The sequence below is a fragment of the Apium graveolens genome, chromosome 1 (genome assembly GCF_009905375.1).
Source record: "Apium graveolens cultivar Ventura chromosome 1, ASM990537v1, whole genome shotgun sequence".
In the NCBI taxonomy this organism is placed as follows: domain Eukaryota; kingdom Viridiplantae; phylum Streptophyta; class Magnoliopsida; order Apiales; family Apiaceae; genus Apium; species Apium graveolens.
In genome coordinates this window covers 56570098-56582482 of record NC_133647.1, presented here as the reverse complement: position 1 = coordinate 56582482, position 12385 = coordinate 56570098, and the positions used below count along the sequence as shown (strand labels likewise).

General features: G+C 37.0%; 1 non-coding gene across 1 annotated transcript; it reads left to right on the top strand.

The window, feature by feature from the left end:
• The first annotated feature begins 1349 nt into the window (after positions 1-1349).
• On the top strand, positions 1350-1455 carry LOC141681550 (small nucleolar RNA R71). Its single transcript, XR_012558984.1, has one exon. It is a non-coding gene; the product is annotated as a small nucleolar RNA R71 (small nucleolar RNA).
• Positions 1456-12385: the final 10930 nt, after the last annotated feature.

Below are 12385 nucleotides of genomic sequence, written 5' to 3'. Positions count from 1 at the left end.
ATAATGACATGTATATTGGTTTCGGATCAGGCAGACCAAGCTTCTTGAAGATATATAAGGGCATCAGATTGATGCTAGCTCCTAAATCACATAAACACTTATCGAACAACAAGTTTCCGATGGTGCAAGGAATAGTAAAGCTTCCAGGATCTTTAAGCTTCGGAGGAAACTTCTGTTGCAGCACAGCACTGCATTCCTCCGTTAGAGCAACGATCTCTAAGTCATCGAGCTTCACTTTCTGAGAGAGAATACCTTTCATAAACCTCGCATAGCTAGGCATCTGTTCAAGAGCTTCAGCGAAAGGTATATTGATATGAAGTTTCTTGAACACCTCCAAAAACTTCTCAAACTGCTTATCCAGCTTTTTCTTCTACAGCCTCTTAGGAAAAGGAGGTGGATGATAGATTTGTTTCTCCCCTGTATTACCCTCAGGAGGAGTGTGTTCCACAGTAGTCTTCCTTGGTTCCACCTCTGCTTCCTTCTGCACTTCTTCTTCAGCCACAACCGCATTTTCTGAATCTTGAGATTTTTCAGGCTCTTCATCTTGCTGAATTTTGGGGCTTGTGATCTTTCCAGACCTCAAGGTGATGGCGTTCACCTGTTCTTCAACTTCCCTCTTTCCTGGATTGGCTTCTGTATCACTAAGAAGTGTTCCTGGTGGTCGATTCAATAAGGCATTAGCAATTTGCCCTATTTGGTCCTCCAGAGTCTTGATAGAAACAGCCTAGCTTTGGCATATAAGAGCCTGGTTTTTGCACATAAGCCTCAACTCCTCCAATTCAGATTTTTCATTCGAATGACCTGCATCTTGAGTTTGAAATTGGAGTTGTTGTCTTGATGTGAGTTGTTGCTGAAAACCAGGAGGATTGAATTCCTTATTTTCAAACTGCTGGAACGGCTGTTGCATCGTATTTTAATTGTTGCTCCAGCTGAAGTTAGGATGATAAGTGTCTGGAACTGGTTGCTGCGATCTTTGAAAGTTGCTCATAAACTGAGCTGATTCACTAGATATAGCGCATTGCTCCGTCGAATGCGAACCTGCACACAGCTCACAAACACTAATTATATGATTCACACCATAGTTAGCCAGAAAATCGATCTTCATAGACAACGCCTTTAGTTGAGAAGTGATAGACGTAGCTGTATCCACCTCAAGAACTCCTGCTACCTTGCTCTGGGGCAATCTCTGGGATGGATACTGATATTCATTAGCAGCCATCAGTTCAATTAGATCATAAGCTTCCTCATAGCTCTTTACCCATAATGCTCCACCTGCTGCTGCATTGAGCATGGGTCTGGACTGTGCTCCCAACCCATTGTAAAAACAATTGATGATCATCCAATCAGGCATTCCATGATGAGGACACTTCCTAAGCATCTCCTTGTACGCTCCCAAGCTTCATATAAAGATTCTCCTGATTGCTGCACAAATCGAGTAAGAGCATTCCTGATTGCAGCTATCTTCGCCATAGGGAAGAATTTAGTAAGAAATTTCTGAGCAAGATCTTCCCAAGTAGTAATTGAACCAGCTGGTAGAGAGTGTAACCATCTCTTAGCCTTGTCCCTCAGAGAGAATGGGAACAGTCTCAGCTTCACAGCATCTTCAGAAACACCGTTGAACTTGAAGGTATCACGAATCTCAATAAAGTCCCTAATGTGCATATTGGGATCTTCTGTTGGAGAACCCCCAAACTGGATTGAATTTTACACCCATTGAATTATTCCAGGCTTGATCTCAAAGGTATTAGCTGTGATAGCAGGCCGAACAATGCTAGATTGAATGTCATTGATCTTGGGTTGAGAAAAATCCATCAAGGCTTTCGTTCGTGCTGCTGGATCTCCCATTGTAATGAGTACCTGAAACATAAACAAATAAATCGTGAAAGTAAAAGAATCCGAGTCAGTAAACTTTAACGACCACTGATGACAAGTACATAAACTAAAAATTAACACCTAGTCCCCGGCAGCGGTGCCAAAAACTTGTTAGGGCGAAAACATGCGCTAATATTCACGCAAGTATACGCGTTCGCAAGTAGTATAAGATATAAATCAGATTCGTTCCCACAGAGACTGGTTTAGGTTAAGTTCAATTTATGCACCTATGCAACAATGTATGGTTATCGTTGAATGCTAAGACAAATAACAAATTGGGTTTTTATTAAACTAAGAATTAAACTAACAATTATAACTAAGAGAATTGAGGTTGAATTACTATATATGACAAACATGGGATTCTAACTTCATTACTACTTCATTCAATAGCCTTATTGTTCTTAACCTTAGCATGTGATGGTGATGACACTAATCAGATAACATGAAATTGCTAAACGCCAACTTTTGTTGCACGAGTACCATTCTACCAGCATCCATAAATGATATAGAAGCTGAATAGGCACCAATTATATTGAGACCCTATATGTCTATAGAATTTGACAACATAACGGTTTAAGCATAAATTATCCATAATGATTACATAGGGCAAGTAAAACGGTTAGAGTTACCCACTAATCATGCACACAATACATGAACCTATGCTAGCATGGCAAGTTCTAAACCTCTATATTCACTGTCGCTTCAATAGAGATTAACACGCTATCTTATATGTTAGCTACGCACATAATACGAATAAGCACAACCAATACTAGGATATCAATCAATCACCACACACCAAGATATCAAAATAATTAACTATTGAAATCCATAAGTAAATCCGCTAGAACCCCATGACAATGATTAGCCCATAATCGAACTCATCGTCACCATGGGTTCCAATGAAAGCATGGTATAAACAAGGTCTTAAAAAAGTGAATAATAATTAAAGTACGAATAAACGAGATCTAGGTTCAACAAGAACGAAAATGAGCATCCAAAGTTATAACTAATTTAAAGAATCACAAGTTGAAAACAAGATCTTCTTTTTCGGAGTTGTTCTGTGCTTCTAGGTCTTCTCCTTGGTATCCCAATCTTCCCGGATGATGAAAACCCTTTTTTTAAGTATATATACGCCCCTAGTGGACCTGGACCCTTAAAATCATCAAATTCCACTCAAAAAAAAGCTTTTTCAGCGAAATCAGTGACCAACCGCGCCTTGGGCGGCCGTTGAGCTCTCCGGGCGGGCGCTTAGCTCTCCTGGGCGGGCCCTCAGCTCCTGTCTCGAAAATTTTATGATGAATCTTGTTTTGGCCATAACTTGAGTTCTACTCGTCAGAATTAGGCAATTCAACTACCCACGTGAAGCTAACGAGATTCTCTACAACTTGGCAATGGACTTGGCTTCCGAATCTGATCACTTTTTATCATATTTCCTTTAAAATCTCATTTCTTCATATAATTGATACCTGAAATGTAATAACACAAAAACACATCAAAATACCAACAACTTGAGTCCAAAACACCAATTTAAGCTTGTAATAAAGCATTCCAAGTGGATATAAAATCCACTTATCACTTGCCTTTATTGCCAAACCTAGTCAATCCCTTTCAGGGTGATATCTTCAGCAATACATGTTCCCCTTCTTGGTAGTCTATATCTCTTCTGGTTGGATCAGCATATTTATATTGTCGATCTTGCGCTGCCTCGAGTCGCTTTTGAATAAGTTCTACTTTCTCATTGGTCTGTTGAATTAACTCTGGACCCAGAATTTTGCGCTCTCCAACTTCATCCCAACATGTAGGTGATTTGCATTTTCTTCCATATAAAGCTTCATAAGGTGGCATTCCAATACTCGCATGATAGCTGTTGTTGTAAGAGAATTCCACTAGCGGTAAATGCTCATCCTAACTGCCTTCAAAATCTATTGCACAAACACGTAACATATCCTCAATCATCTGGGTAGTCCTTTTACTTTGCTCATCTGTTTGTGGATGATAAGCGGTGCTCATGTTTAGCTTGGTTCCTAGACATTCCTGGAATTGTCTCCAAAATCTTGAGTTAAAACGGGGATCTCTATCAGATACAATGGATACAGGCACCCCATGGTGCATTACAATTTCCTTGAGATATAGATGTACTAATTTGTCAAGTGGAAACCTTTCGGTAATTGGAAGGAAATGTGCTGACTTGGTTAATCTGTCAATGATAACCCAAATCGTATTGTGATTTGCCCTGGTCCTTGGAAGTCCTACTACGAAATCCATTGCTAAATGCTCCCATTTCCATTCTAGAATATCTAGTGGTTCTAATAATCCGCTTGGGCATTGATGTTCAGCTTTGACTCGTTGGCACGTATAACACTTACTAACCCATTCCGCTATCTCTTTCTTCATGTGGGGCCACCAAAAGTTTTTTTTCAAATCTTTGTACATCTTGGTGCTTCCGGGATGAATTGAGTATCTTGAGCTATGAGCATCTTATAAAATTTCCGCTTTCAATTTCGGCACATTAGGTATCCAGATTCTCGTAGCAACTCAAAAAATTCCCTTATCATCTCTCTGGCTGGTGATCTTCTCTCCTGACAAGTTGTCGATTTCATGATTCATTACTTCTTCATGGCATCTTCTTACCTTTTCCAATAATTCTGGCTGAAAAGTCATTGCATAAACCATTTCAGTGGAGCTTTCGGGAACACGAACTTCAACTTCCAATTTATCGAATTCTCTGACCAATTATTCTGAAGAGGTTAACAAATTCAATCTTTATTTTCAACTTAGCACATCTGCCACAACGTTCGGTTTTCCTGGATGATAGTTGATTGATATGTCATAATCTTTGAATAGCTCTAGCCAATGTCGTTGTCGCATGTTGAGTTCTTTCTGCGTAAAAATTTACTTCAGACTTTTATGATCCGTGTAGATTTCACACCTTTCTCCATTAAGATAATGTCTCCAGAGTTTCAGTGCGAATACAATTACTGCTAGTTCCAGATCATGCATCAGATATTTCTGCTCAAGAAGCTTTAGTTGTCTAGAAGCGTATGTAATTATGTTACCATGCTGCATCAAAACACATCTGAGTCCTCGATAAGAAGCATCATTGTAGATGACGAAGTCTCCTTGATCATCAGGTAACACAAGCACAGGTGTAGTTACTAATCAAATTTTCAATTCTTGAAAACTTTCTTCGCATTTCTCATTCCATTTGAACTTTTCATTCTTCCGAGTTAACTTGAGCAACGGCGTAGCTATCTTTGCGAAATCTTTGACAAACCTTCTATAGTAACCGGATAATCCTAAGAAACTTCTAACTTCTGTTGGAGTCTTTGGTCTTTCCCAATTTAAAACAGCTTCAATCTTTGCGGGATCAACTTGGATTCCTTCCATACAAATTATATGTCCTAGAAATTGTACTTCTTTTAGCCAAAATTCGCATTTCAAAAACTTCATATAAAGTTGTTCATTTCTCAATATTTATAATTTTATTCTCAGGTGCTCTGCATGTTCTTCTTCGGTCTTCGAGTAGATCAAGATGTCATCAATAAATACAATGATAAACTTATCCAAGTACTTCTTGAATACTCGGTTCATCAAATCCATAAATGCTGCTGGTGCATTAGTTAGTCCAAACGCCATCACAAGAAATTCGTAATGTCCATATCTCATTCGGAATGTAGTCTTTGGAATATCTTCTGCCTTAATCTTTAATTGATGTGTTAGATATATTTGTGATGTCATGTCTAATTTGTTGTGTTTAGTTTCAGAACTTATATCAGAACTTAAGGCCGTCAGGATTTATATCAGGACTTAAGTGCGGGTACTTCAGATAAGGAATGCGGCTGATTTACAGGAGAGGGTCTGGACTAAAACAAAAGAAGATATGCATGAAGAGTTCGACAGCTAGAAGACTTGTAGAAGATAATATCTGATTGATATATTTTAGGAGACATAATTATATTCCATATCAATTAGAAGATATCTTGTAACTATGTACTATATAAACACAGCTTAGGGTTTACACTATAAGTGTTATCATTCACGAAAACATTATTCATTGTAACCTAGTAGCTCTTAGTGATATTGTTCATCACTGAGAGAGTAGTTTAACCTACTTTGTAATAGAGCTTATTATATTGAATAAACTTGATTATTATGACATACTTGTGTTCTAAATCGATTTGATTGTATAAACACTATATTCAACCCCCTTTTATAGTGTTGTGTGACCTAAAAAGTGGTATCAGAGCCTCTATGTTGATATACAAACAGTGAGATCCAGTTTAGGATCATGTCTGAAGAAACACAAACTCCACCTAAGCCCACCAAAACTCAAGATACTCAAAACAATCAAACACACAGTCGATATGAGAGTATTAGGGTTCCTATACTGAGAGCATCTGAGTATCTTATATGGAAGGTAAAGATGGATATGTTTCTGGAAGCCACAGATCCTGAATACCTTTATAGAATTAATGATGGACCATATAAGCCTACCAAGCTTTCTGTTGCAGTTGCTGATCAACCAGCAAAGATGATACCAAAGAAGAAAGGTGATTACACAACTGAAGACATCTCATCTATTGCCAAGGATGCAAGGGTAAGACATCTGCTTCATAGTACAATTGACAATGTCATATCAAACAGGGTAATTGGATGTAAGACTGCAAAGGAAATATGGGATGCTTTGGAGACAAGATGATAGGGAACTGAAGCCATCAAAAAGAACAGGAATACAATAATCACACAGGAGTATGAGCACTTTGACTCAAAAGCTGATGAGTCATTCACTGATTTATATGACAGATTTGTCAAACTCTTGAATGATCTGTCACTGGTGGACAAGGAATATGATCTTGAAGATTCAAATATAAAATTCCTTTTAGCTCTTCCTGAAAATTGGGATTTGAAGTCTACTACCATAAGAGACAACTATGACCTTGCTGAAACTACTCTTGATGAAATTTATGGTATGCTCAAGACTCATGAACTTGAGATGGATCAACGAAGCAAAAGGCATGGAAGAAAGTCAAAGACCGTTGCTCTTAAAGCTGAGGAGGAATCTTCTAAAGTGGTTGTCTCAAAGAGGGGCAAAGGAAAGGCTCTCATCATACAGTCTGATTCAGAGTCATCATATTCTGATGATGATGATTCATAATCTGAAAATCTATCTGAAGTGGATGTTAATGCAGAGATGATGCAACTGTTTGCTCTTATGGTGAAGGGTATCACAAAGATAGCCTACAAGAAATTCAGAAAGGGCAAGAAGTTTTCCTGGGAAAGGTGAAAGTTCTGAAAAGAAGGGGTTCAGAAATCTGAAGGCAAAGGAGGAAAGTCTGAAAGAGGAGACAACTCAAATGTCAAATGCTACAATTGTGATGAAAAAGGCCACATCTCTCCTGACTGCAAGAAAGGAAAAACTAGGCAGACACTTCAGATTCTGAAGAAGAGGTGAACTATGCCTTGATGGCAAATGCTGATAGAAGTTCTGAAACTGCTGAATTGAAGGTACCTCATTCAACTCTTGCTTTTCATACTGATGATATTTCTGAGCTAAGATTATATCTTAAAACCATGTTCATTAGTTTTAGAGATCAGGCTTTTAAAATCAAAGATTAACATCTGAAATTCTTGCTCTTAGAAATAGAAATGACTACTTAGAAAAAGAGTTAGTTATATTCCATCAAACTCAGAAAGAAAGAGATGAGGCTTTGTATGTTAGAGATGAACTGCTAAAATTGAATAAATCTCTTAAATCTGAACTGGAAAAAGAAAAGGAGATAATCAAAACTTGGACTAACTCTGGAAGAACAACTCAGAAAATCTTAGAAAATGGAAATTGGAAAGAAGGACTAGGTTACCTAGATGATAAAGAAGAAAAGGAAATTGTTTCATCTAAACCAAACTTTACCAAGAAAGCTGAAAAACCTAAAGTTAATCATGTTAAATTTGTAGGAAAAACTGTTGTGTCTGATTCTGAAAAGATGAAAGACTCTAAGACAGAAGTCAAAGAAAAGTCAACTTCTGACAAATTAAAACAAGACAAACCAGCTTCAGTAAACATAGGTTTAATGACAAAGAAACAGCTTAAGCATAAGCTGAAAGAGATTAAAAATGTAAACAAGGTCAAGGAAGCTAGGAAAAATAGGAATGGAAAGGAAGGTATGAATAAAAGCAATAATTATATACATGTTCCTAATGCTCCTGGAAAGAAATGCTATAATTGTGGAAACTCTAACCATCTTGCTTCTTTTTGCAGGAAAAATAAAGATATAAACTCTGTACCTCCTAGATTAGGAGTTAAGAGTCAGTCTGTTAGATTTAAACCACAAAATCCTTGTTTTCATTGTGGTAGTTTATGGCATTCTATTTATACTTGTAAGGAATATCATAGTTTGTACTATGATTATTATGAAAAAAACCTTCTTTAAAGAAAGTAAGTGTAATTCCTTCTAGTGTAAAGTCTGATGCAAAGTCTGATATAAAGTCTGATAAAAAGCATGTTAGCATAAACTCTGAAACTAAATCCGCTGCAAATGCTAACAAACTTAAAAAGGCCAAAGGATCCAAGCAAGACTGGGTTCTTAAAACTAACCAATAGTGGTCTTTGTGATTGCAGGGCAACAGGAAAAACATCCTAGTTCTGGACAGTGGATGTTCAGGACATATGACTGGAAATAAAGCCCTACTATCAGACTTTGTAGAGAAAGCTAGTCCAGGAGTTTCTTATGGAGATGACAACATGGGAAAGACTCTGGGATATGGAAATATCAATCTTGGGAATGTCATAATTGAATTAGTAGCTCTTGTCTCAGGACTTAAAGACAATCTGTTAAGTGTAAGTCAAATATGTGACAGAGTTTATCATGTGGATTTCTTTGAAGAACACTGTGAAGTTGTAAGTAATTCTATAGGAAAAGTGGTTCTGAAAGGTTACAGACATGGTAACATATATGAAGCCAGACTTTCAACAAACTCTGATGGTTCTGCAATCTGTCTGTTAAGAAGAGTATCAATTGAAGAAAGCTGGAATTGGCACAAGAGACTCTCTCATTTAAATTTCAACAACATAAATGAGCTAGTAAAGAAAGATCTTGTGAGAGGACTGCCAAAATCAGTATTTGCTCCTGATGGTCTTTGTGACTCATATCAAAAGGCAAAACAAAGAAAATCTTCATTCAAGAGCAAAATTGAATCCTCAATTCTTGAGCCTTATCACTTACTGCATGTTGATCTATTTGGTCCAGTTAATGCCATGTCCATTGCAAAGAAGAAATATGCTATGGTTATAGTGGATGAGTTCACAAGATACATTTGGGTGTATTTCTTGCACAAGAAGAATGAAACTGCATCCACTCTAACTGATCATGTCAGACAGCTGGATAAGTTGGTCAAAAGTTTTGTTAAAATAATAAGAAGTGATAATGGCACTAAGTTCAAGAATTCAATCATGGAAGAGTTCTGCAAAGAGCATGGAATAAAGCAGGAATTTTCTGCACATGGAACTCCACAGGAGAATGGAGTTGTAGAAAGAAAGAACAGGACTCTTATTGAAGCTGCACGAACTATGCTTGATGAAGCAAAGCTACCAACCTATTTTTGGGCTTAAGCTGTGCAGACTGCTTGTTTTACACAGAATGCTACACTTATAAACAAGCATGGAAAATCACCATATGAGATGGTGAAGAAAAAGAAGCCAAATCTGAAATACTTTCATGTATTTGGATGCAAGTGTTTTGTTCTTAAGACTCAGCCTGAACAGCTGTCAAAATTTGATCTAAAAGCTGATGAAAGAATTTTTGTTGGATATCTACTTTCCATAAAAGCCTTCAGAGTTTACAATTTAAGAACAAGGGTTGTCATGGAATCTATCAATGTATCTTTTGATGATAAAAAGATTATTGGACTTGAAGATTTCAATGATCATGATCAGATGAGATTTGAAAATGAAGATGTAAATTCTGATTCTGTAAATTCTGATGACCAGAGTTCTGATCCTGTAAGTTCTGACGGGTTAAATTCTGATGTCATTAAAACTGTGGTAACTGCTCCAAAGGAAAATGCACCTATTCAGGGGGAGCAAGCTGATGATCATACCACATCTCAAGACTCTCAAGAAACATCAGAACCTGTCACTGGCTCTTCAAGTTCTGATTAATCAAGTTTTGATGAGCCAAATTCTGATAATTTTGGAAACTCTGATTCTTCAATTCCTGAAGGATCCAACTCAAATTCTAAAATTTCAGAGAGCATAACTTCAGGGGGAGCATCAGAAAATCTGATGGAGACAGCATGGATCATAGAGGAGGATCCAGTTCTAGAGATCAACTTCCATCTGCAAGAAAGTGGACTGAATCACACACACCTGACTTAATAATTGGAGATCCTGAAGTAGGTGTCAGAACAAGAACTGCAATAACAAATGAATGTCTTTATCATTCCTTTCTATCTCAGAAAGTGGAAGAAGCTCTTCAAGATGCTGATTGGGCGCAAGTAATGCAGGAAGAGTTAAATGAATTTGAAAGAAATAAAGTCTGGACCCTAGTGCCAAGACCAAAGAACAGGTCCATTGTTGGCATAAAATGGGTGTTCATAAACAAAACTGACAGTGATGGCATAATTACAAGAAACAAAGCAAGGTTGGTTGCTAAAGGTTACTCTCAACAGGAGGGTATTAACTATGATGAAACATTTGCTCCAGTTGCTAGATTGGAAGCCATAAGAATCTTTTTGGCTTATGCTGCTCACAAGAAGTTTAAAGTCTTTCAAATGGATGTGAAAAGTGCTTTTCTCAATGGAGAATTGGAAGAAGAGGTATATGTTAAACAACCTCCAGGATTTGTAGATCCAAAATTTCCTAATCATGTCTATAGACTTGATAAAGCACTCTATGGCCTTAAGCAAGCTCCAAGAGCATGGTATGAGACTTTAGCTCAATTTCTTCTGGAAAGTGGATTTACCAGAGGCATAATTGATAAAACTATGTTCTACCTCAAACATGGAAAGGACTTACTTTTGGTACAAATATATGTTGATGATATCATCTTTGGTTCTACAAATGCCAAACTCTGTGAAAGGTTTGCAAAGTTAATGCAGTCAAGATATTAAATGAGTATGATGGGAGAACTTAGCTATTTTCTGGGACTTCAAGTCAAGCAAAATGAAGAAGGTACTTTCATAAATCAATCAGAGTACACCAGAAATTTACTCAAGAAATTTGGAATGCAAGACTGTTCAACTGCATCCACTCTCATGGCCACTGCAACCAAGTTAGATAAAGATACTGGAGCATTAGTAGATATTACTAACTACAGAGGTATGATTGGCTCTTTACTCTATTTAACTGCAAGTAGACCTGATATCATGTATGCTACATGTCTTTGTGCAAGATTTTAGGCTGATCCAAGAGAACCTCATCTAATAGCTGTGAAAAGAATTTTCAAGTACCTCAAGGGTACAGCTGATCTAGGATTGTGGTATCCTAGGGAATCAGATTTTAAGCTAATAGGTTACTCAGATGCAGATTTTGCAGGATGCAAAATTGACAGGAAAAGCACTAATAAAAGCTGCCAATTTCTTGGAGGGAGACTGGTTTCGTGGTTTAGCAAGAAACAGAAATCAATTTCCACATCAACTGCAGAAATAGAATATATTGCTGTAGGAAGTTGTTGTGCACAAATTCTTTGGATGAAGAATCAGTTATTGGACTATGGGTTAGAATTTTCTAAAATACCCATTTACTGTGATAATCAAAGTGCTATTACTATGACAGGTAATCCAGTTCAACACTCAATGATAAAGCACATCAGCATTAGGTACCATTTCATAAGGGAACATATGATGGAAGGTACAGTGGAATTGCATTTTATTCCAACAGATCAACAACTAGCAGATATCTTCACAAAACCACTATGTGAAGCTACTTTTACAAGACTGGTAAATGAACTTGGAATGGTTTCAGGTTCTTTCTCAAAATCTGTTTAGTTTTTGTTCTCATGCATCAGACTTTATGATCAGTGTTTACAGATTGTCTTATCTCCATATGATCTGTGCTTAAATTGTAATATATTAAATATTGATTGTTATCTGATGTGATTCTATATACTCTGATAGTGTTTTGAATGTTCTGTGACTATTCAATCCAATGAGGATTATCTTGTTAGATGTTGACTTAGTAGTCTTTAACCAACTATATATCCCATGTTTGAATTAATTGTTTATGTGGAAATCAATAACACAAGCAAATTCTGATTTTGATCTTAGTCAAATTTACTTTGTGTATCTTATTACTAAGTCACAAACTAGATTATTGCTTCTCATCTGTCAAATTCTGATGTCAGTAAATCTTAAGGATGAACTACATGCTTGATAAGCCTCACTTATCTTAAGAAAAGAAAAGAACAGAAAAATTGAAATCAGATACTCCTTTGAGATCTAGAGTAAATATGTGACAGGGAAGACCCAAGTGCATTGCTGGTATGAAGTAATATGCATTAGAAAAGCAAATTTTTCTTGG